General features: G+C 34.0%; 1 long non-coding RNA gene across 1 annotated transcript in view; it reads right to left on the bottom strand.

Annotated features, from left to right (window-relative positions):
* Positions 1 to 25,395, bottom strand: part of LOC107507040 — a 53,528-nt gene that overhangs the window by 9,977 nt on the left and 18,156 nt on the right. The gene's annotated exons all lie outside the window — the stretch shown is intronic.

Below are 25,395 nucleotides of genomic sequence, written 5' to 3'. Positions count from 1 at the left end.
AAGAGTCTATTCTTCATTATTCTGGATAGAGGCATGCCAACCAAGACTCCTTTGGTCTTAAACAAAGCAAATGCTCTCTTCTCTGGGCCTACATCTACCATGGTCTCCAGTGTTCTACCTTTCCCAGTGAGTATGGATGGACAAAGTTAATCAGATGAGATCCTTTATACTTATAAGGCTGAAAGATTGAAAAAAAAATCTAACTATATTTGAAAGAAAATTCCATTGTCCTCTTAGATAATCCCTAGGGAAGTTTTCTACTAAGTCGCCAGCAGCTTGTTTTGACAGGGCAATGACCATCCCTTAAGCTATAAACTTGTGAATTTCAGCTGCAAATGCTTTAGAGAATCAAGCTTAAAGGCTTCATTCTGCTTCAGAACTGCTTTATACAGAATGAAAACAGAAAGTGCTGCTCCACTGATATATTTTGATCACTTAAAAGGAAATCAAAAATTTCTAAAGTAAAGAAAAATGTGGTCATTTTGATCAAATCTGCACATGCTGAGTGACATAAAGAATTGTAACAAATCTTTGGATCATGTAAGTGAAAAATATTTTTCTTTTATAGCTATTAAAATTATGTTTTCAAAGATCATCTACTGATATTGGAAATACTCACTGTATATTTTGAAATGAAAAAGCAATTTTAAAACCTTATTAGTGTGGTTCCAATTTTGAGAGATATACATAAGCATAAATAAAGATAAGAAGAAAAATCTACCAACATGTTAACAGTCGTTATATCTAAGTGTCAAATTTAAGGGTGATTTTAATTTTATCCTAATTACCTGTATCTTCTAAATATATTGCATAAAACTGGTTTGTTATTTTAATGATTGAAGGCTGGGGCTCTAGGGTAAGAATGACTATAATTCAGACTCTTACTAGGTGGATGCATTGAGCAAGTTTCATTTCCCCCATTTTTAGAATGGCAATAATACTGGTACCATCATAATAGCATAGCTGTGAGAAACTGAAATAATGTATATAAAGCACTTAACACAGTGCCTTGCAAATAGTAAGATCAATAAATACTAGTTTTTTCTATTGTAATTGTTAAGAAAGTTATTTTTCCAAGTCATAATTTTTTGCCTAGAAATAAACGTATGTACATTGCCCAATCTAACACAAATCACTATGACTTAAATTTATGCAAAATTAAGCCTTTTAATATTTATTTTTGGATAAAAAGCTCTGCTGGGGCTTAACTGATGCAAAAAGTAAAAGTGTTGCTGAAACTTAGATTCAGCTGGTGATACTTATGATGAGTTATTACTAGTCACTGTAAAATAAACATCTGACTGGAAGTTATATTTACAAGGAGCAAAGCACTCTGTGAAAAGAGTGTTCTGGGTTCTCACTTGTTTCAGAAAGGAGAAAAACCAAATCACTTTTACATTTCTAAAAGAATATGAAGTAGCTTGACAATCTTTTATGTAATGAAGTCGATATTTTTCAAAACACAATATCTTAAAAAAAGAAATGGGAAAAATTAGAGATTACTTGAATTCTGGAGCTATGAATAATTCTTACTGTTTTTATGTTCATATCTGAAGTTGGGCCAATGCACGAATAATTTGTAATCTTGTGAAAATGTCTAGGAAGAAAATATTGATGAATCACTATTGGTAAACCATATGCCAAAGTATCACTTTTGTTATGTCTTGATTTTAATTCTAATAATTAAATAGGATTCTGGCAAAGAGTTTCTTTTTCTTTTTTTTTTCTTTTCTTTCTTTCTTTTTTTTTTTACTTTTTTTAAAATTTATTTTTAATTAATTTCTTTTTTTTTCTTTTTTTTTTTTTTTTGTGGCACTGGTTAATGAAATCCAGTAACTTTCAGGTGTACAATTTAACAGTAAGGCATATATATATTGCACTGTGTGTTCCCCACCCATAGTTAGGCTTCTTTCTGTCACCACGTATTCGACCCCTTTTACCTCATCCACCTCACACCTTCAATTCCCATCCTACCCTCTGGACATATTGTCCATGTCCGTAAGTCTCTGTTTGTTATGTATGTTTCTTGCTTTTAGGTTTACATCCCACATATAAGTGATATCATGTGGTTTTCAATCTTTTCTGTCTGGCTTATTTCACTTAGCATGATTATCTCAAGGTCCATTCATGTTGTCACAATTGGCAGTATTTCACATCTTCGTATGGCTGAGTAAAATTCCATTGTACATATGTACTACAGCTTCTTTATCCAATCATCTATTGTAGGATGCTTTGGTTGCTTCCATGTCCATCCACCGTGCATAATGCTGCTATGAACATCGGTGTGAAAATATCTTTTTGGATATAAGTTTTCAAGTCTTAGGGGTAAACACCCGGTAGAGGGATTGCTGGATCATGTGGTAGATCAATTCTTAGATTTTTTGAGGAACCTCCATAGCATTTTCCATAGTGGCTGTACCAATTTGCAGTCCTATCAGCAGTATGTAAGAGTTTCTTTTTCTCTGTAACCTCTCTAACATTGTTATTACTTGTCCTGTTGGTTATAGCTATTCTAACAGGTATGAGATAGTATCTCATTGTGGTTTTAATTTGCATTTCCCCAAGAGCTAGCAATGTTGAACATCTTTTCAAAAATTTCTTGGCCATTGTATGACCTCTAGGGAGAAGTGTCTGTTCCAGTCCTCTGCCCATTTTTTGATTGGATCATTTTTGTTGTCGTTGTTGCTATCGAATTGTATGAGTTCTTAGTATATTTTAGCTATTAGGCCCTTATCGGAAGGGTTGCTTGCAAATATAATTCTCATTCAGATGGTTGTCTCTACTTTGTTGACGGTTTCTTTTGCTGAGCAGAAGCTTTTTAGTTTGATGTAGTCTCATTCATTTATTTTAGCTTTTACTCCCCTTGCCTTTGAGGTCAAATTTATAAAATCTTCTTTAAGTCTAAGGTCCTTGAGTTTAGTTCCTATGTTTTCTTTTATGTAATTTATTGTTTTTGGTCTTATATTCAGGTCCTTAATCCATTTTTAATTAATTTTGGTGTGTGATGATAGACAATAGTCTAGTTTCATTCTTTTGCAGGTGGCTTTCCAGTTTCTCCAGCACCATTTATTGAAGAGACTTTCCTTTTCCACTGTATGCTTTGGGTTTTTGTTGAAAATTATTTGCCCGTATAAATATGGGTTTACTTTTGGACTCTCGATTTTGTTCCACTGATCCATGTATCTGTTTTGCTGCCAGTACCATGCTGTTTTGGTTACTGTTGCTTTGTAGTGTAATTTGAAGTTGGGCAGAGTGATGCCTCCGGCCCTGTTCTTTTTATTCAGAATGGCTTTGGCAGTCCGGAGTCTTTTTGCTTCCATACAAATCTGATATTTTTTTTTCTATTTCTTTAAAAAATGCTGATAAGATTTTGATAGGGATTGCATTAGGTCTGTATAATGCTTTAGGTAATAAGGTCATTTAAACTATGCTGATTCTTCAAATCTAAGAACATAGAATATATTTCCATTTATTTGTGCCTTCTTCAATTTCTTTTAATAGGGTCTTATAGTTTTCAACATATAGGTCCTTCACACATGTCATTAGATTTACCCCTAGGTATTTGATTTTTTTTTTTTTTTTTGATGCAACTGCAAAGGGAATTATTTTTCCACTCCTTTTTCTGACACTTCATTATTAGAGTATAGGAACACTATGGGTTTTTGAATGTTGATTTTGTATGCAGAAACTTTACTGTATTTCCTTATTATTTCTAGCAGTGTTCTTGTGGAGTGTTTAGAGTTTTCTATATAGAGAATCATGTCATCTGCAAACAGTGACAGTTTGACTTCTTCATTTCCTATCTGGATGCCTTTTATATCTTTCTCTTGCTTGACTGAACTTGCTAGGTCTAAAGAGTTTCTTCAATAAATATTTTTCAAATCTTAATTTTTTATGAAAGGTAAAATTGTTTCTGATATGTTGGATGTTTATACTTTGTGGTAATGTGAGAAAATTAGTATTTTTTAATACCTTTGATGAAAGATTTTAAAGACAATAATATTGCTCTGTGTTTTATTTCCCCATTATATACTACTATTACATAATATCAAAGATAAATATTTATCTGGTAGCGGGTCAAAATGAATAAGTTAAAATGATTTGGTAATTCGCTATCATAAATTCCTGTTGTATTTCTGGTTAAATAGCTGCTATCCATGTTTATGATCCAATAGATAGCACATTCATCAGATGTGTTGTTTTACTTTATTCTCTCATCACTGGATTAGATGTTGTGAGCTGTAAAACTGTGCCTAAGAAAAGACTGTGTTCAGCTATCATGATCACAATTATCTACTCAGTAGTTTTTGCCTTTTAACATGCCTCGTAATTTTTGTTGTAAGCCAGATATCATGTACTAGGTAAAAGGAACCCTGGTAAATAGGCCTTTAGTGATATGATGTTAAGGTGTAGGGGCAGGGGAAGCCTTCTATAGTCCAATGATTAGGTCTCAGCCTTTTAGTGAGCATGTACCCCAGGAGCATGTGAACCTCACATGTGCTTCTCAGTTCTCTTTCATGCCCTCCCCATTCTTAGGTGGAACAGGATGGCCTCAGGGGGCTGGAGTTGGGTACCTCCCTTCCCTCAGATTGGTTATGCTTTATTAAAATTCTAATAGGATAGTCTCTGGTCAATTAGATTCTCCTGAGGGCAGGTCTTCTTAAGAAGACAGAATGCTCTGGTTTATTTCAAAATGGTTACTTTTCCTCTCCGGCAGCTGGAAGCCCAAGGGGACTTTTTTCTGTTCTTCACTGGAGGAGACTAGTAGAGCTCCTAGAGGTAAAACTCACAAAAGGGTGCCCTCCGAGCCCCATCAGTCCTTAAGATTGATCCCCCATCTGGAGTATTTAACTCTCAGACTTGTCTATACTGAGCCTCCAGCAATTTTTCAGTTGTAGTTTAGATTTCCCTATACTAACACTGGTTCCTGCAGAGGTTTCAGCTCATGGATTTCTGCTGCAGTAAACTGTGATTTTCCATATTCACTGCCTGTCTGCCTCTACAATTTCGGGGGCAGTGTCTTGCCTTGAGAATTCACTTCTCTGATAGAGAAGTGCAGATTTTTATTTCTTGTTAGAACAGAGTTATGATTTTCAAGCTCCTTACATGCTGGACCAGAAACTGTAATGAGTCCATACTCATTACTTTTTTTAATCAAAGTAATACGTATACATATTTAAACAGTCAAATGACACTCCAAGGCTTGTAGTGAAAACTAGCAGCACCCTCTTCCACCTTTTTTACCTTTAAATTCTCCAGATTCTCGATTCCCAGGAAAAACAATTTTTCACTCTTAAAAATGTTTCTTCTTATATTTCCTCCATTCTTCTGAGTTATTTGCGCAGATATGTCTTTTCGTTTAAAAATTTTAGATTACATCTATTGAATTTGCAAGATTTAAGACACTACCTATTGGCTATAGAAAATAATAGTCCTAGTTCTCACAGCCCCAACACTGCCACATTTTCAAACCCCACTCTCACCCCTTAGGAGATAATATAGTCTCATAATCTAACTGGGTTGAATGAATTATCTTTAGTCTACTGTAATTTTATATATATGTTTCAGGGTAGGGCCATATAATACGATTGCATTTATGTATGTATGTATGTATGTATGTATGTATGTATGTATGTATGTATGTATTATTTTTGGACAAACTTTTCTTCCAGAGTTAGAAAATTGCCTCATTTTTCCTTAGTTATTTACTTATTTTGTTTTTATGCAAGTATTTCTTCAAACTTTGACAGAATTTCACATGTGCTCTCAACATGAACAAACACCAAATTCATTATTTTATTAACTAACATTTGTGAGCTCTGCTTTTCTATTCCTGTAAGGCAAAATGATTTGCCATATTTGCCGACTATACCACTGACACGCTGGATATTTCTTTGATCCATGCCATTCTCCTTCTTGATTTTAATGTATTTGGGGGTCTATGTGTTTTATTGTTGTTACTTTGAACGATGGTAAATTTATGATTTAAGTATGAAGCACAAAGAGCTGCTGAGGAGTTCTATATGAAGAGTTTGGCTTTTGGGTTTTATTGTAGAGAAAATGGACAGGACTCAGCTATTTTTTAGCTGACCCCAAATTTTAACCCCTATGGATTTTTCCCCCCCCTCTTGGTGAAGGGTTCCCCCCTCCCCCCCCAACCCCCCACCTCCTCCCTGAGGAATTCTGGCAGCTGGTATTGAGAGACAAGAGGTAGAAGATGCCTCAGAGGATTACTATTTCTCATTTGTTCTTTTAAGCAAAATCTCCTATTTCCGGTAAAGTGCCTTGCCTTTTCCACCATTGCTTTTCATTGTGTCTGATTACCTTCAGAGTTTTCCTTTCTGGTGAATTGTTTACCTGAATTCCTCCCTCTGTCCTTACTGATTTGAAATTATCCAAATAACTTGATTTTATTCTTTATTTCTCTCCTCTTCCTTCTTTCCTTTCTTTCTTTATATTTATTTCTAAATGTAATTTTTTCTTTATGTTTTCTTATCAAACGGTTAAAATTCTAAGACAAATTTAGGCCATTAGTTAATTTGGAAATATGTTAAAAAGTTAAAGTAATGTATACTGATCATGTTATTAAAAAGCAACAGTATCAATAAAAGGTCTAAGAATCCTTCTTCGAAAAATAATGAAACTCTATTAATACAATAATTTTAATTTTAGATTTCTAATTAACTCTTAATTCTAAAAGCAGTGAAGAGCCTAAAGCATCAAAGAGTAAGGATGCTGTAATTGTATTTTTTCGAAAATACAACAATTAACTTTTAAGTTATTAATGCTTTTTTTTTTTTTTTGCGTGGCAGAATTACTCTACTTGGTATTAAGAATATACTTAGAAAACTTTCTTCTCAAACAAAATAAATAATGTTTTGTTTCAAATAAATCAGTGCCACTTATTTTTCACTGGGTGATATAAGAGGTGAGTTTATATTTCAGTTTCTTTAGAATTTGAAATACTTGATTGCTTCTTTTATCCAAAGAAACCCAAGATTCATTTTCACTGTTCTAGTGATGAAATCCTGAATATCAATGAAGCAGCTATTTTTTTTTTTAATTGAGCCACTTCTTTAGTAAAATTACATTGGTTCTCTAACTTAGTCTTGTCATTAGAAACCAACATTATATTGACCAGCCAGGAGAACCTGACAATGAAGTAGCATATTGGTTGTAATGTCCCTCGGGAAAATTTCTGTAAGTGTCAAAGATTTTTGACACTCACAGGCTCCAAGGATTATGGGCCTCTGTTCACTTTTCCTTAGATCTTAATTCTTCATGTGCCAAAGAGGTCTCTGACTTCTGAATATCTGTCGCCTAAGCTTTGCTATCAGAGTTTGCTAATTCCTTCTTCAAAGCATCCTTTGTACAGTGGTCCTCCCTTACCCACTATTTCACTTTTTGTAGTTTCAGTTACCCACAGCCAACTACAGTCCAAAAATATTACATGGAAAATTCTATAAATAAATAATTCATACATTTTAAATTGCAACTGTTCTGAATAGTGTCATAAAATTGTGGTCCTGCCCAGGACATGGATCATCCCTTATCATACGTACAGTATATTGTTAAAATTGTTCTACTTTATTATTAGTTATTAATCTCTTAAATTACCAATGTATAAATTAAACATTATTACAGGTATGCATGTGTAGGGAAAAAAACATAGTATATGTAGGGTTTGGTACTATCCACCATTTTCAGACATCTGCTGGGGGTCTTGGAATGTATCATCTTCGAATAAAGGGGACTACTGTATTAACCCTTTTTCTCCATTTCTCCAACCCTGCCTTATATTCTGCAACTATTACGAGTCTCCTCATATCACTTCCCGACTTTGTCCTTTTCCCCTCCAAATCTTGCATTTCTTTGACTTCCAAAGTCAAATGACTAGGATCTTCCAAAATATGCTTCTATTAAAACATTCTTTCTTAAAAATGTAATAGTTTCTTATTTCATTCCTAACTCACCCATTTTAAGTCTAAGCTTCTTTGAATGACTTTTAATATTCTTTTTCCATTATAGCCACACTGATGTCCCCACCGTTCACACTTAGTACACACTTCTTCACTATTTGTTTTTGTTTTCATTGTTGTTTTCCTTTAGAAAACCCTGCATATTTCCCTTAAATTTTCCAAGTCTCAAATCCAGGCCAATTTAATCCACAATTGATGTTCTCACTCTGAGTTATTATAAATAAGTTTTCAGATAAAGTCTAATAAACATATCCCTTATTTATATTATTTTCTCCTTCTCTCTCTTCCTTCCTTTTTCTTTCTTTCTTCCTTTCTTCCTTCCTTCCTTCCTTTCTTTCTCCTTCCTTCCTTCCTTCCTTCCTTCCTTCCTTCCTTCCTTCCTTCCTTCCTTCTTTCCTTCTTTTCCTTCCTTCTTTTTAATTATTAAATTTTCTTTCTCTGTTTTTTCCATTCCACCTATATTTATAACACATAAAGTTATAATTATTATATATTGGTAATGTCAGACCATACCAATTATCTGACATACTCTTCTTTTGGCTTCTAGTTACTGGACCTTGTGACTTTTAACTGAACACATGACAACCTGCATGTGGGCATGTAACTACATTCCAGCTACTTGGATATGAGCAAAAGTGACATGTGAGATTTATGGTTCATATCTCTGCACTCTACTCCTTCTTTTCCTCCTTCCCATAGGCAAAAATATATAGAACTGAAATTTCTGAACCAACTCTACTCATGCAGAAGAGGATAACCTTATAGACGGGGTACGATTTGAACAAGACATTTAAAGCAGAGTGTGCTTAAAATTTTCTTGAGTGTGTTTGTCTATTCTATATTTTCTTGGATACACAGAACACATCTTCTATTTCAATATTTATAACCATTTAGTAAGTTATTGTTAAAAATCCTTGTTCAAAATAAAAAAGATACAATATTACAATCACTTAAATTGTAAAGTAAGTGTTCAGATAGAAATGGTACTTGATAAAAACTAAGATCCTAATTCAAAGTAAATTTTCATGATGGATTTTCAAGTAACATTGATCAGTAGTAAAGATTTATAAGGATAAACAGAAACATCTGACAAAGCACTTGCCATATATTAGCCATAGTAAAAATATCTTACATGTATCAAGTTACATGTTACAAGTATCTCTCCAAAGAATCTCTGAGTCTCACTATTTTTTTCCAATTTATGTAAGAGGACGGTGGCCAAGAAATATTAAATAGTTTTGCCATGATCAAACAGTTCTCAAGAAGAAGAGATGGGATTTGAATCTGTTAACACTAGATTTAGAGTCATGCTCTTAACTACTGTGCTATAATGTTCAGTAAGTACATTATATCTTTTCTCATATCCATGGAACTAAGACACGCAGACAGTTAATTACTTCACCTATAATTCCAGCTCAGGAAATGTAACTGTAAGTAAAACAAACAAACAAAAAAAGCTTTATAAAATCACTCTACAACACAGGAAAGTGAAAGTTGAGAAAGTAAAGCAGGAATTTCAGGTGTATGAGAGAGAGAGAGAGAGAGAGAGAGAGAGAGAGAGAGAGAGAGAGAGAGAGAGAGAGAGAGAGAACATTAGAGAAAAAATTTATGAGGACATTTTTCAGGTTTCCAATTTTGCTTTATAAGAATTATATCTTAAATGGTTTGGGGATTGAAGGAGTTCAGGATATGCAACCTGAAAATATGCCACTTGTTATATTGATTTTGAGTTGAAGTCACTTAAAAAAGAGTGCATGCAGTGGATGGCTTTTCTGAACTCCTCTTCTTTGCCTAAAGACAGACCCTCCAAAAGGAACTCAATTGTGATAAATCCCTTCCCAAGAGTTTCATCAACCAGAGAAGAATGACTTATTACAGAAGAGGTGACTAGAAGTCAATACACGTCCAAGGCAAACTTTGTTGCAAACTACCATATTTCTCATCTTTTTTACTAATGGACTATTTATCTTTCCTAAAAATTATTTACTCTCCCTTAAATTGCCATCATCTCCCCTCTCTTTTCCCTGTTACATGGTATATAACCTCTCAAATCTCACAGCTTTTTTTGGTTATACCCCTTTTTTTTTTCTTGTGGTGCTCATGCATATAGCACTAAAATTTAATAAATTTGTATACCACTTCTCCTGTTAATGTGCCTATCAGTTTATTTCATAGACTCAGCAACTGAATATAGGAGGGTAGAGGGAAAATCTTTCCTCCCCGATAGGGCCATGCTATGGGCCCTTAGATAGTCAACTATGTTCTGCTCTTTCAAATAACAAATCTCTATTAAGAATTGATACATTATTAGGGGCCACTAAACTTAGAACAGTGGTGTTCCCTGACAAGGCCGTGGTTCCTTAGATTCTCACTTTTTTTTTTTTTAAGCAAACTGTGCATGTGCACTTTCTAACTGAGGGGGAAACATCCAGCAAATCTTTGAATATTAAAATGCAACCAGGTGATTGTGCACACTCACCATTCTGGTTCTACAATCATCTTTTCTACCTTAAGACCAATTATTTTATTTGATAAAGGCAATTGACCTCCCTCCCCCCCCCCCCCACTGTAGGAAGTTGGCACTATAGAATTAGATCACGCACATGGCTATTTTAATTTATCAATTAATTAATGAAATGTGAATTTAATTTAAAAATCAGTTCCTCATTTGTACTAGCCACAGAATCAAGTGCTCAATGTCATAAAAGGCTAGAAGCCCCTGTATTGGACAGCATGGATATAGAACATTTCATCATCATGTTATAAAAATCTTTGAGCATCTATATTTCTTTATCATGCTGCCCATTATACTCAGCTGGAGAGCTTTAAAAACATGCAGAAGCCCTGCAACCACCTCAGACTAATCTAATCAGAATGGCTCAAGGTGGTACCAAGATGTTGGAAATTTTTTGAAAGTGTCCTGAATCTAATGAGTTTAGGTGGCTAGGGTTGAGATTTAATTCTATAAAGTAAAATTTATCTTTCCTGAATCAATGACTCTTCTTTGAAATATATCTTTTTAATCAGCATTTAAATATGATAAAAATCTCTTGTCTTGAGAACAAATAAAATCTCCCCCAAAATTGCAATAACTATAATGGCAATAACAGTGACATCTCCTCTGGATCCCAGATCTCATTTCTCCACTCAACACTCTTATTATATGCAAGGTCAAATTCTTTAAATGTGTACCATATTCCAGAATGGCAACTTTCTCTCTTCCTGTTTATTTTAATCCTTACTCTGACTAATCCTGGCTTCCATCTCCATTATACCCCCAAAGTGACTCCTAGTAAGTTGACCCATGACTTCCACTTCACCAAATCCAGGCAACATTTTCAATGTTCATCTTAGCTGATTCTCAGGAGTCCTTAACTCACTTCTGGCAAATTTGTCCTTAGAGCACTCTCTGCCTTGCCTCCTTTGATGTATAGTCTCCTTGTTTTCCTATTCTGTCTCTGAAGTCTCCCATGCTTTTCTTTATATAAGTTTCTCAAAGTTTCCTTATAGGTTTTCCTTATTCCTTGCTATATTCTCTCTTCTTAGTAACTTTTGGCCACGGTCTTTCCTCTGAGCCAATATCTAACTGTCTGAGCAAGATCTCTACTAGGATATTTTAAATAAACATAAAGTTAATTTGTCAATAACATATTGTCTGTTTCATCTTAAACTGGTTCTGCTTCTTTTTCTATCTCAGTTTATGCCACTGAAATTCTTCCACTGTATAAATCAAGATGTTAAATTGTCTTCAGAATCTTTCACCAATATCTGTGTCTCCAATGGATAACCTCAAAATGTCTTTTAAATCTATATATTTCTTTCTCTTTCTGCTACCTCTATCTTAGTCCAAGTTACCATAAGCTATTTCTCATAAGTGACTTACCTACATCAATGCTAGCCACCCTCAACCCCTAACTTATTCAGTATATTGCAGCCAAAGAAACCTAAAGATGCAAGAAGGGTTATGTTTTGCACTTGCACTAATTATTTCAATATTTTTTTCTTTTAGGATGTGGACCAAAATCTATTATGTAGGCTTGCAAATCTCTGCATGATCAGCCACCCCTTACCTCCCCAAGATCGTTCATATGCCATTTTCTCTGGAAAGATTTTCTTTTCACTAATACTACTTATGTTTCAAATTCCAGCTCAAATATCATATCCTTAGAAAAGTTTTCCTTGATTTATGAGTTTAGGTTTTCCCATCATTTACTCTCATTATCCTAGTAACTTTATTCAACACGATTAATTACAGTTTTTAAAAATGTTAATTTGCATGATCATTTGATTAATGTCTGCCTCCTCTAGTCAATCAGTTTCTGGACAACAGGTACTATATCTATCTCACTCAAGATTTTATATCAAGTACCTTAGCATAATGCATGACTCATATCAGATGTACAGTAAATATTTATTGGATAAATGAAAGAACAATAATTGATGGCAGTATACAACTTAGTTTTAAATACTGAGAAAATAAGTTAGTTGTATAATGAGGAAATATTAGATACATGGAACTTCTGATACTCTTAGAAAAATAAAGGTTCATTATGAAAGGTAAACAAATATTTTATTCTTAAATGGCATGATCAATCTGATCAAATAGTGAATAATTCGGACTAAACCCGTTGCAAGCAGTTCCTGTCTTATAAACCCATTCTGTGTGTCTAGACTGAAAATAGGGAAGTTATAGTATCAGCACAAAGTATGTGTTGGAGGGCTATCTGCTGCAGAAGGAAAAAAAAAAATGAACACTATCCTTATTATGTAGATCAATTGCCTGAATATTCAAAACTTTTCTCTTTTATCCACTCTGTCCATGTACCCAGAACTGAAAGCAATTTAATCCCAAGTAGATTACAAAATAATTTCAACATACAGCGTGGTAAATTTGTTTGTTTGTTTTCAGAAGCATGTGCAGAACTATCTAGGACATCAAGAATTCTTCCTTCTCACAATGAAAACAAGCAAACAAAAATATAATGAGGAAAAAATTGAAATCTTGCTCTGAAAAATACTGTTTTAAATATGAACATGTGCTTAGCCCACAAAAAATATGAATAAAACCTATAGTTTTCTTTAAATCTAAGACAATAATAAAAATGATTATGCCCTGTTTTAAGGGTCAGATTTTGGCAATGGGGCATTGACAATAAATGAATAACAAAGAAATGAATAACAAGATTTGGCCCAAAGTGACAAAGGTAAGAAAAGTCAAGCGTGGTTTCAGAGACATACTAGGCACTTATTAAATTTATTTATATTCCAGGGAATTTTTTGATGCCTCAATGGTTTAGAGATGCTCACAAATTCATTCTTGGCCCAGTCCTAAAGTAATCAAATACTAAGAAATAAATATGAAGTATGTAAATAACAATAGAATTACATTTCTTGATGACTTCTTCAAACAGATATTTGCCTACTTTTCTGAATAAGCCATGAAGATAGAAGTAACGTGAAATGAATTCTTGCTACAAAAGTCAGTTAAGGAGTCAGTAATATTTGCATATGGACACCAATTCTTTTAGGTTCTTTATTTTTGTCCCAAAAGAGAATTATACTGATGGAAACAGACAAAATGGCTGTAATGTAGGGTGAGCTAGTTTATAATGCAATAAAGAAATTTTAGTTTGCAGAGTTTTCAACTTCCTTTAATACTTTCAAAGAAATAGAGATCGTGTCTTGGGAGAAATATATCTATATGGCTGTTGGACATTTTTTGTAGTTTCTAACATTGAAAATACATTCTTTTTTCTTAAAAAAATATATATTTCCACCTATACAGCATTTCGTGGTGAATCTCAATGAAGTTAGTGTCCTAAGAATGATATATCTTAAACATCAAAGAATGTCAGACAGTTTCTTTGAGCTAAGAAATCCCACGTTTTTTAATAAATGTGTCCTACTTGGTATCTTTTCATTAAGGGACACCTGAGAACATTTATAAAACTATATCTGTAAATAATATTATTTATGTTAAAGGGTAATGGGATTTGTAGTTTATAAATTTTTGATTATAATGTTTTGAACATTCCTCGGAATAGATTAGTCTCAGAATACTGGAATACAGGGAGTTGTCAACGCTCTGTCTCAGTCTTCCAAGAAACTTTACTGAGAAAGCTTTTGCCTTGACTTTAATCAGAAGTATTGTTGAGATGAGAGAGAAGAGGCAGGAAAAGAGTCAAGATAAAAACATTTGAAAAATGAGACAGAACAGCCAGGAGAAGACAAAACAATTGAAGATTCTCGTTCATCCAGTGATAATATCTTTGAAAGCTGTCATAAAGGAAGCTAATTAAAAAGAATAACCTACTCATTTAGAAAGAGCACAGAAAGAACATAAGAATGTTATTTTGGAAAAATGTTAGTACAATAAGAACTGGCAAATAAGAATGTTCTTTTGATATCTGGTAGCGATTGTTCACTCTACCTCATGAACGATTCTCGGTTTCACTTCATGTCCTCTCTTTATTAAGCATCAGGGTTAGGCAAAGTCCAAGTTTTAACTTATTAATTATCATCAAGGAGATGAGATAAGTTATAGCAAAATAGGACTGGATCAAAGAAAAAGAAATCTCTACAGTATTCTGAACAGATTTTGACCTTGGGTTAGAATTCTAATAATTCTACTTTACTTAAAATGTGCCCTTAAGTAATTGTCACTTCAGCTCTCTCTGTATTAATTCTCCTATCTGTAAAATAAGTAAGTGGTTTTCATGAAATCCAGAATATTTCCAGCTTCAATTATTTAATACTGAATGTGTTTTTTTTTCCCCAGTGACTTGCCAGCAACCGTGGTGGCTGACATTTTCTGGAACACTCTTTCATCATTTGAGCAAGTGACCACTTTACTCTTGGTTCATTATATCATTATTCCTTAGTGGTGTATTAACATTTATATTCAGTAGGGACTTGTGTCTACTCAGACTCAGACATAGGTTAAATAATTTTAGAGAAATAATGTAATCTTGCACATAAAAAGTACCCCTCCATACTAATATAGAAGAATACAACGTATTGCTACTAAGCATAACTCATCTACAGACATGTCGGAAAGCACAACAGTGACTACGAAGTTATGGCAAAATCTCACACATTTTATACAGCAATGAAGAGGAAAGAAAAAGGAATTCACTATATTCTTGAGAGACTTAGGGCTGTACCATTTGACTGACTTTTGTATATCTCACGGGGAATGCTTGAGCTAGTTCCGGAAGTATGTTTTGACATAACTAGTTATTATTTGGTCCCAAAGCTTAGAGATATCTCTACCTTATAAAAACTGGAGAGTAGGCTTAATCCTTAGAGAGATTTAGCTCTATTTTGAAGATTATCATAAGGAGTCAAATTTACTGTTTTTTCAAGGAAATACTGAAAAAGAAATGGGAAATTGGTCTTTTTTACCTTTGATAACAGAAAATTATTTTTATTTACTCTGAAGGTATAAAGAACCTTGTATGAGTTAATTACTTGGGCCTCAAAACAAACAAACAAAAATAACATAGATTACTGTTTTGAGACTGGAATTTTAGCGGAAATACTATGTATAATCACAAATAGTAAAGTACAAAGAGGATGATAACTTAGCCCCAAGTGGAAACTTCAACACAAGAGTCAGTTTTGGGTATTGGGTAAGAAGCCATTGATTACCACTGTCTTTGTTTCATCGTCTCAATTTTAATCATTTTTGTCTAAGACCTCCCAGGTCTTGTCATTATCCAGAGCTTGGGGGGCGGGGCGGGGGGGGAAGGCACTTTTTCCACTGTTTTAACACAGTGCTGTCCAATAAAAATAAAATATAAACTACATGTAGAACTTTAAATTCTTTAGTAGCTATATTAAATAAGTAACAGGAAGCATGTAAAACTAATTTTAATACATTTTATTTAATACAGTATATTAAAATATTACCATGTCAACATATAATCAATGTAAACATAATTGAGATACTTTACTTTTTTTTTTAACCAGGTCTTTGTAATCTAGTGTGCATGTTACATTTATTGTGCCTCTCAGTGCAGCCCATTCAGATTTCACATGCTCAGTAGTTATGTGTGGCTAGTGGGTACCATGTTGAATAACACAATTCTACCCAGATTCATAAGGAAATGTGATAGCTGCTCTCTGTGATGGTGGTACCCTTATAATTTTATTCTGGAATTTTAAATTATAGGCCAATGGGATTACTTTTTCCAATTTATACTGCTGCTATTTGTGGATAATAATTACTAATATCCTTTTCTAGCCCTCTGAGTTCCAAAGTGATTGAGAACCAGACACAAGTTTCATGTAGACATAAATCAAAACATCAGCTTCAATTTTTTTAAAAAAAGCTGCATTATGTAGTATGGCTTAAACTGTGTCTACATTACACTTCCTAATCCTGTTCCCTGGGTCTAGCTCTGAGGCTGCCTCCCTGAATGGGGGTCTATAGAGCAGACTGGACTCTTACCCAACCACACCTCCCTTAGCAAAGGAGCTGAGGGGACTGGGTTCCACTTCTCTAAAGGGAGATGCCAGAAAGAGTCTTTTTCTATTTTTGACAATCAGATAAACAGTTTTTCCTCTTCTTTTAGAGGAAGAGGGAGGACATTTGAAAAAAGAAAAAAAAAAAAGATCTCCAATACTATTTTACCATGGGGAACAGAATAGACAAAGGAATAGTCAGTCTGTAGAGTTACTCCTATATTTCCAAGAGGATAAGATTTTAATTATACTAAGGAAAACTATGTAGCAGTATGTTGGAATGAGGTGCACTAAAAAAAGCTTTTAACTAGATTTATGGGTGATTTTATTTGCAGAAGTAAGAATAACCTGCAGATCTATGTTAGGAAGAAGCATGCTAAAAGCTTTTAACTAAAATTTTGGCTGAATTTATTTGAAGATTTACTATACCTTGCCAATTAAAAAACAATAACATGCAAATAGCCTATCTTTCTTACCCAACTTTCCAGGTCTTCCTTATGTATAGCCTTTTAAGAATCTGTCAGAATTTGACTGATTAGACTCTGCAAATAAGTGCTCTGGGCCAGATATATGCAGTTGAAGTGACTTATCTATTGTTGGTTACAGCTCAGTGAAAAATGGCTGACATTTCCTGCCCCGAAGCATGGAAGAGGCTTTATCTAAGCTTGCTTATTTATGTATTTAATACTTTGTTTGTTTGTAGTGCTGAGCAATCATTGACCAACTAGAAAGACAACAAAAATTCGTTTCTCCCCTTTGGCTTCCTTTTATGCTTTTCAATGTATTGAAAGTAGCCTTCTAAATGTAAGTTTGGCTTTGCTTAATTTTCCTCCCAAATCATGATAAATGATTTTCAGGGGCAATCAGCAGAAAATCTGAAATGGGAAGAAAAAGATGCATTTGTTTACTCTTTACTGTTTTACTTTAGTTTCCAAGCTTTACTCTTAAAAAAAAAAAAAAAAAAAAAGAAAGAAAGAAAGAAAAACTTTTTGGTATTTTATTTTCAGTACCAAGAAAGAGAATAGGACCAAACGTTCAATCAACTCCGATGTCTCTTTTGAAGGATCATAAGCTGTTGGGGACTGGAAAGTTGTCATTTCTGAGAATCTAGAAGACACCATTTTTAGGGCCTTGAAAGCAGCAAGCTCTGAGAAACCATGAAGGGCCACTAGAAATAATCTTTGTGACTGCACAATTTTTGTAGTTAAGATTATGTATTACTTCTTAAATTACTTGATACCATTTTACAATACCATTCCTTTATATATTTGTCCTACCTCTACCAAATACCACACATTTATTCAAAATCATTTATTAGCATTTTCCCTGAAATGAGAATTAAAATAACAATGTGTGTATATATGTGCATAAATATGCATATATATGTATATATTTGTGTGTTATATATATGTATGCGTGTATGTGTGTGCATATATTTTACACACACACACACACACACACACACACACACAATCTGTCTGAAATAAATGGCATTGAGCTCTCTAAGCTAGATTTTTTTTTTTTTTATGCCTACAGCACCTGGTCTTCCTAGGTGGTCTCTCATCCAAGTAATAACCAGGCCTGATCCTGCTTAGCTTCATGAGATCAAATGGGATCGGGCTTGTTCACGGTGGCATGGCCATAGACAGCATTGAGGTCTCTAAAACTTAGAAAATGTAGTGTTCTTCACAGAGAGACTATCAGGATACCAAACAGCTAACTGGAGATCAGTCTTCTCTCACCACTTAATCTTGATTTCATGAACGAGCACAGCATTGCTTGTTTTCTTTCCTGAATATACACCAGAGATGGAGATCAATGTGAAACTCATTAAATGCTTGGATATAATTTTTAAGGATACTGAATTATTTTAACACCTATTTTTGCATTCCTACTATGTGATATACACTAATAGAGGTAGGAGTGATGTCAATATAAAATATTTAGTCCTGACTTCAGGATTTCAAATTGTATCAGGTAGACTATAGCAGATATGTGGACAAAATGTTATGTCAAAAAAATGAGGTAGTACATTTTTTTAACCAAATATCTTCAGAAACTTCTTTTGGAAATTCGAAGGGACAAGAAAATTTTACTACTTTCAATGTAGCACAGATAGACTGAAATTTCTAGTAAATCTCTGGAAAGAACAGGACCAACAAGAGCTTTCAGGTAATACTTCACACAATCTGTCTAAATATTTGAAAGTCAATGAAAAAAAAAATCATTCCTACCTGTTCTTTGGCTTGATATACACAAAACTTGAATATCTGATGAACTCAGTGTTTATAAATTATCTGATGTCTGACAAATCAATTAAAAATATATTCTAATATTTGGAACCATATTGAAAATGTACCTGAGGAGATAAGTTATTTCTAGATTTGTTCATTGGGCCAAGGGAGGGGAATGAGGAGTTCAAGAGAGCAGGATGGTAGGAGAAAGGAACACTATGAAACAGCAATTGCATGACACTAGTTCAGAACAGTGGTACAGGAATTAATTAGTGTTTTAGTGGGAAAGTAGTGAGTTTTTTCTTATTGCTATTGCGGCTAGAGTTCCTGAAGAATAACTCACACTGGAAATTCGTTTTGAAGGATCAAACTAACATGAAAGATAAGCTAACTATGCTGCATAATTTTTATACTTTCCCCCTGCTTTACAATTCTTTTCATGGTATCCCTGGCTATATCACAGTGGCATGAAACTCTTTGAGCAGAACTTAATACAATATAAGTATACTGGATTAAATATTCAAAATTTATTTTTAGCTCAAATTAGTTACAGACACTGGATGTTACATCTTCACATACTTCTGAGGACAAATTACTACAAAAGCATTAACTCATCCTTGACCGTAATTTAATTCTTACCTAATTTAATTCTTACCGATAAATGACCTCAGAAATAACTGTAGTGCTATAACCTATTTAATTTTTGCTTGCTTGCTCTTTCTTTACACACAAGTGCACCCACATAAAAATGAGACCTCTCCTCCACCCCCACACATAATAGTATTAGACAGCTCACATTAATTGGACATATAATCACAAAGAGAGATACGTAGCTCTCCTATTACAGGCAATAATATCTTAACTGCTGGATTGTAGGTAGGTTTTGGTCACATGCAAATTACTAAAACAACACCTTTTTCATTGCTTCCTTAATTTTCCTGAGTGGAAGGGCATCAAACCATATATGAGCTTATTTCTATTCCTCATGGTTTAAGACTTTGTGGCCTTAGAGCAAAGGATATCAGAACTCCCTCTTCGAAAAAGTCCAGAGGCTAGGTGACTGGGCTGAGGAGGTTTCAAGGACCTGAAAAACTATTGGAACTAAGATACATTGTTGACAATGCCATAATTCCAGTAGTCTGGCTTAAAAATTTGGAGTCTTTATCCTTGGTACGTTTTCCTTCACACTTTCATATTCAATCTATGTTGACATTTTCCAGAGGTTTACTATTTATTATTGCCTGACTTAATATTAAATCTGCTTCAGTCTCTTTTTCATAGAATGTACCACCTTCGAATATAATATAATTGACTTATTTTTTAATCAACCATTGTTTCTTCCTCACTGTTAGAATATAAGCTTTATCAAGGTGGGAAAATTTGTCTGTTTATTCCCTGATTTATTTGCAGTTCCTAAAACAGTGCTCCCTCATAGTGGTGCTCAATAAGTATTTATTGAATGACCACGTGAAACTGACATCTGAGCAGAAACATAAATGTGGTAAGAGAGTAAATCTGCAGAGACTGTTCCAGAAGGAGCAAACAGAAAATATAAAGAGCTAAGATGGGAGTCATGGCAGCAAGGATGCCAGGAGTGAGTGATGGGGAAAGTTTAGGAAATAAGGTACATAGTTAATAAGTGATGAGGCTTACATTTAAACCTGGACAGTTTGGCTTGGGAACTGTGTTCTTAACTGTTAAACTGAGATCAATATCCAACTCTATCACTTACTAACTATATGATTTGGAGCTAAGTTCATAAATACTCCTAACCTCAGTCCTATCACTAGTGATACAGGGGTACAAACCTTGTAGTATTGTGGGAATGAAGTGAAATATTGTATTGTAAAATGCCTTAAAATGCATTAGCAAATATTATCCCCTTCCCACCCCACATTTATCCCTGACTTGTTGAGTACACTGTATTTGTTTGTGTCGGAGAGCTCTAAAAAGTAAACAAACACAAGTCCCCAAATGTAAACCTGAGAAACATTAGCAAATCTAACCCACCAAGCTGATATCAAATAATACTCTGAAGGATAATAAGGAAACGATAAATTCTTAAGTAAACTCAGGTCAAAACCAGCTGGCACTTGATTAATTATCTAATCAGGGAATTACCCAGGGATAGACAATGAATTTTGAGTAATGAGTTAGCCTGCTGTCAGCCTCCAGATAGCTGAGTTTCCTATTTAAGAAGAGTCTGTGGTAAGAGATAAGGACCCAGAGCAAGCATAATCCTAATTACATGCCCAGGCAGGGTACTTCCACTTTTGTGCTGGGGGCCAGTGCCAGTTGTATTCCTTGTGTCTTTCAATTCACATGGAAGAAATCAGTAAGCACTTGTTTACTGCTCTGGAGATTAACTTTACTAGGTAGGGTATGAACCCAACAACTTTAAGACTTAAAGGATTAGAGGTCTTTATAGGAAATATTGACCTCCCATAACCCAGAATATTTCCATATTATATTAATAATCCATGAGTGTCATCAACAAGAAAGATATTTAAAGTCTTACATTGACAGAGGGGATCACATTAAATATTATCTACAAACTAAGTTATTCAGAATTGTCTTAAATAAATTTCTGTGCTTAAGTTCTGCTTTCCAATTAGAAAGAAAACTGATTAAGTGCAGTCGCTTTCCTGCCACAGCTGCTCCTCTCTCCCCAACCTAATACAATGACACACCAATCACAGTTCTAGATAGCTTTAAAAGATGGTGTGAAGAGATGTGCATGAATGTGAGTTTTAGGAGAAATAATTTATGCACAGAGGAAGAGACGTCTGGAGGAAGGAGAGAAAAGGACAGGTCATGTGCTCAGGAAAGTGCATACCAAGATCATTTCTGTGGTTTGGAGAGGATTAATTCCTAAACTCAAAAAATTAGATGAGAGATAAAATGAAAAAATAAGACAAAATGAATAAGACAGAGGTTATCTGGTATACAATATTAATTGAGATAGGGTATATAATTTGCTTAGTTTCTGACTTAAAAGGCTTATGAAAGTTTAATAGTTATTAAGCATTATTATTCATTTTTATAGATTCCAAGATATATTTTTTTCACAATTAAACCTTTCTTAAATTCATATGTACTTATAATTTATAAAGTCTTAAAATTACTTCCAGGTGGTAGTCATAACTTTGTGATAAAAAACCTTCCTTTGACATCTTTGGTAAGATCAAGAAATTGCATCAAAGTGTTTATGATTAGAAAAAATATGGTGTTATTAAACTGAACATTGATAGATTGCTTGCAAGAAATATATTAGTGCATGGGGGGAAAATACGTAAAATGCCTACATGTTAATTCAAGCAAAGATTGCAAGCATATTCACATAATGATTCAATCTGAGCTCCTCTCTCAAAGTTTCCACTCATTTGGGGAAAGTGCAGATGAGCAGTAAAATGGATAGGAGACAGATAATCGAAGTTTGGGGCCAAGACTTCTAAGAAACTGGAAAATCAGATCTTGAATATCCAAGTGTTGACTCTCTTTTTCTTTGTGTTTCCCTCACTACCTATTTCAATTAAATGAAAATCCATACTTCACTAATTGTAGTAACGATATTTTTCATAATCAACGTAGTTTGAGGTGATTATAGAAAAGGGTTATCATTCAATATAGGGTAATACATGTAAAGGACAAAGAATGTGGTCTGCCACAGCATGGATAGCTATTATTATTTATTCATTTTATTTATTTATTGCATCACTATTATTTTAATATAATGGCTCCTCTAATTTAGTCTCATGGAATCAATGAAAATATGTGTTTTACTTCTTTCTCTCCCTGCCCTATCAACCTACACAAACCCTCTAGACAAACTCTTCTAGTCACCTGATTCTTTATGCATTCTTACCTCTTTGTCCTTTAATTGGGTCCATCTCTATCCTCTCCACGTAATCAGGTTCTATTTGTACTTTGAGTGGAATCTAAATTTCACAGTTTCTGGGTTTTCATCCTGAGGGCTCTCCAGAGATCTCTGTCTTCTCAATCACATTTTTTGACACATAGTGTCTAAACAGGTTTAAATTCTAGCTCCATGTATTACTAACCATAAGAATTGTATTTTCCTCATCTGTAAAATGGGGATAATAATTATACTTATCTCAAGAGGTTATGAAGATTATAGTATTAAATATGCTTAATGCATAAAAGTACTTAATAAATATCAATTCCCACCACAACTCCTGATGCCAGATATTGTTAACTCTTCAAATTTACATACTTTCTACCCAGTAGTATTTTTACTTTCTTGAAAACAGCCAACACATTCTTATATATACATATGACTGTTTTGGTTCCTAGTGCTGTGCTTTTAAAATAATGTGTTAAGCCAACAACTCATAAGATCTGTTTGAGCTGAGGATTTAAAACGCATTGCATGGCTCAGGGTCTTAGTGGTGATAGAATTGTTCTGTATCTTGACCTCATCGATATCAATATATTGGTCATGATATTGTACCATTACCTTGTAAGATGTTACCTTGGGGTGGGGGTGGGGTGGTACTGGAATAAGATCTGCAGGATCTCTTGATTATTTCCTACAGTTATATTTGAATTTACAATTATCTCTAAATAACATTTTATTTAAAATATGTTCCATGTTGACTACAGTTGTTTGGTGTTTCTTTTGTTATGTCAGTGTACTGTTTTCGTTTTATAAAAATTGAGGGGCTGCATATAAAGTTATCTTTAATAAGATAAACTAAAAAGAATAAAGAAAAATGATGTAAGTACTGATTCGTGTAAGTACATTTGCCTCTTTTTGTAAACTATTAAAATCATTTCAGTCATCCAAAATTGTTGGGCGCTTGGGAGTTGTATATACTCAGTGACTCCAGTTCGTTTGCATGTTTTAATTTTCACTTCCATTGCCAATTTAATGCCTTATTTGCCACTGCCAGGTCCTCTCCTCGGGAATCATTTCACCTTCCCAAGCATTTTATCACCTCACATACTACCCATCTGTGTTGGTTCAGGCCAACAGTAACAGAAGAGAACTGTATCAAACTCTCTCTGGATTCAGGCACTTTCCTCTGCCCTTGAACACCTGGCCTTTTGGAAATGACTTTATCTGTCATTTGTGTGTGTGTGTGTGTGTGTGTGTGTGTGTGCACGCGTGCGCGCATAAAATACAGAATAGCTATACTTATACAGTAATGAAAATTTGAACAAAAGAGGCCAAAGAGATTAGGAGACCATTTACTAAGATCTCAACTGTTGCTTCAGACAGCCAGTGTAGAGGACACTAACTGAAGCTCAAACCTGGGAGATGCTGTGCTGTGGCTGCCGTGTCCCGGAGATGGGATCAAGTTTCATGATCTCAGTTCAAATCCTACAGCATTTCTGGTATTCTCCTGTATTTTTTATCTTATATGTGTGCACCCAAAATATCCAGGGGGAATTAAATCACTAGTTAAAACTCTAGTATTTGAATATATAAACAGGGATTGTGAAAAAGGTGGTTTATAATGTAGCTTTGGGTTCAAGTAGTTTACTAAATGGTGTCCTTCTATCAGTGAATTTGGAATTATAACAGGATTGCAAGCTATCTTGGAGGAGAGTACTTCTGTAACAACAACAACAATAAAAAATAATAATAGTACCAAAAATCCAAAAGACAGCAATTATCGCCTTATACCATCTATTTTGGAAGCATTTTTACTCCCAGGATGTTCCAAATTGGGGTAGTAGTTTGACTTTTCTGAAGGTTGCCCTATTCAAATTTTGTAAAGATAGGGAAACAGAAAAAGAAGGAAAAAAGAATTAAACATGTCAACCCCTCTCCTTTTCACCTCAACCACCCTTACCACTGGGAAGCATAGCATTCTTTCCATACTCTCATATTGCAAACTACAGAATATCCCTCTGTAGCGTATTTTCTTCTTCATTGAACTGTGTGTGTTCCATTTCACTTAAATAAACTTGGAACAAATAAGAGATGTGGCTGGGTGTACAATTTGAATTGCTCTAGGCTGATCTTTCTTTATGTGGCCTGGATAATGGAAAGAATGTCAGAGTCTAGAAGGATTCATCCAATATGATAACTTTATAGAGTGGAAGTAGGGGAACCCAAATTAGAGGGAAGAGATTAAAGAATATTTTAGTTTTCCTTATTATAATAAGAAGTAATTATATATTATGGGAAAATTAAAATAAAGATATTTCTTTTAGGCAGTCTTGCTCTAAAGTATTAGGCTTGTACCTCTCTTGTGGGTACATAATCCCAGAATGAAACTGAATAGGTGGTATCTGTTAATATGTGAGTAAGTCCAGCTATAACTTACTACCTCTGTAATATCAGCTCTACTGTTATATCATAATAAATGAGTGCAAGATTGTAAAGAAGCAAGTACAGCTTGGTTGTTAGTTGGTGATTTACTACCTGCGAAAGTTTTCTTTTAATCGTTGCTGGAAACTTTTTAGAGAGAAAATAACACAAAGTGATTGGGGAGAGAGAGAGAAAGAGAGTAGACATTTGGAACTTTAAGCTAATCAATTCAGCTCTTTAAAATATGAAATATTTCAAATATATATCCGAATAATTTAGAATTTTCTTATCTGTATTTTCTAATTTATGTTTCCTAAATGCTTTAATCCTTTTTATTTGCTTGTGATATAAGACTACCTAAAATATTTTGATTAAATTATTAATTTTCCTAAGATAACGAAAATTACCTTGATCGTTCAGCTGTTTTTGCCACTTA

The sequence above is a fragment of the Rousettus aegyptiacus genome, unplaced genomic scaffold (genome assembly GCF_014176215.1).
Source record: "Rousettus aegyptiacus isolate mRouAeg1 unplaced genomic scaffold, mRouAeg1.p scaffold_m13_p_7, whole genome shotgun sequence".
NCBI classification, from domain to species: domain Eukaryota; kingdom Metazoa; phylum Chordata; class Mammalia; order Chiroptera; family Pteropodidae; genus Rousettus; species Rousettus aegyptiacus.
The sequence above is the reverse complement of the archived record's forward strand: the minus strand, read 5'-3'. Positions and strand labels throughout refer to the sequence as shown.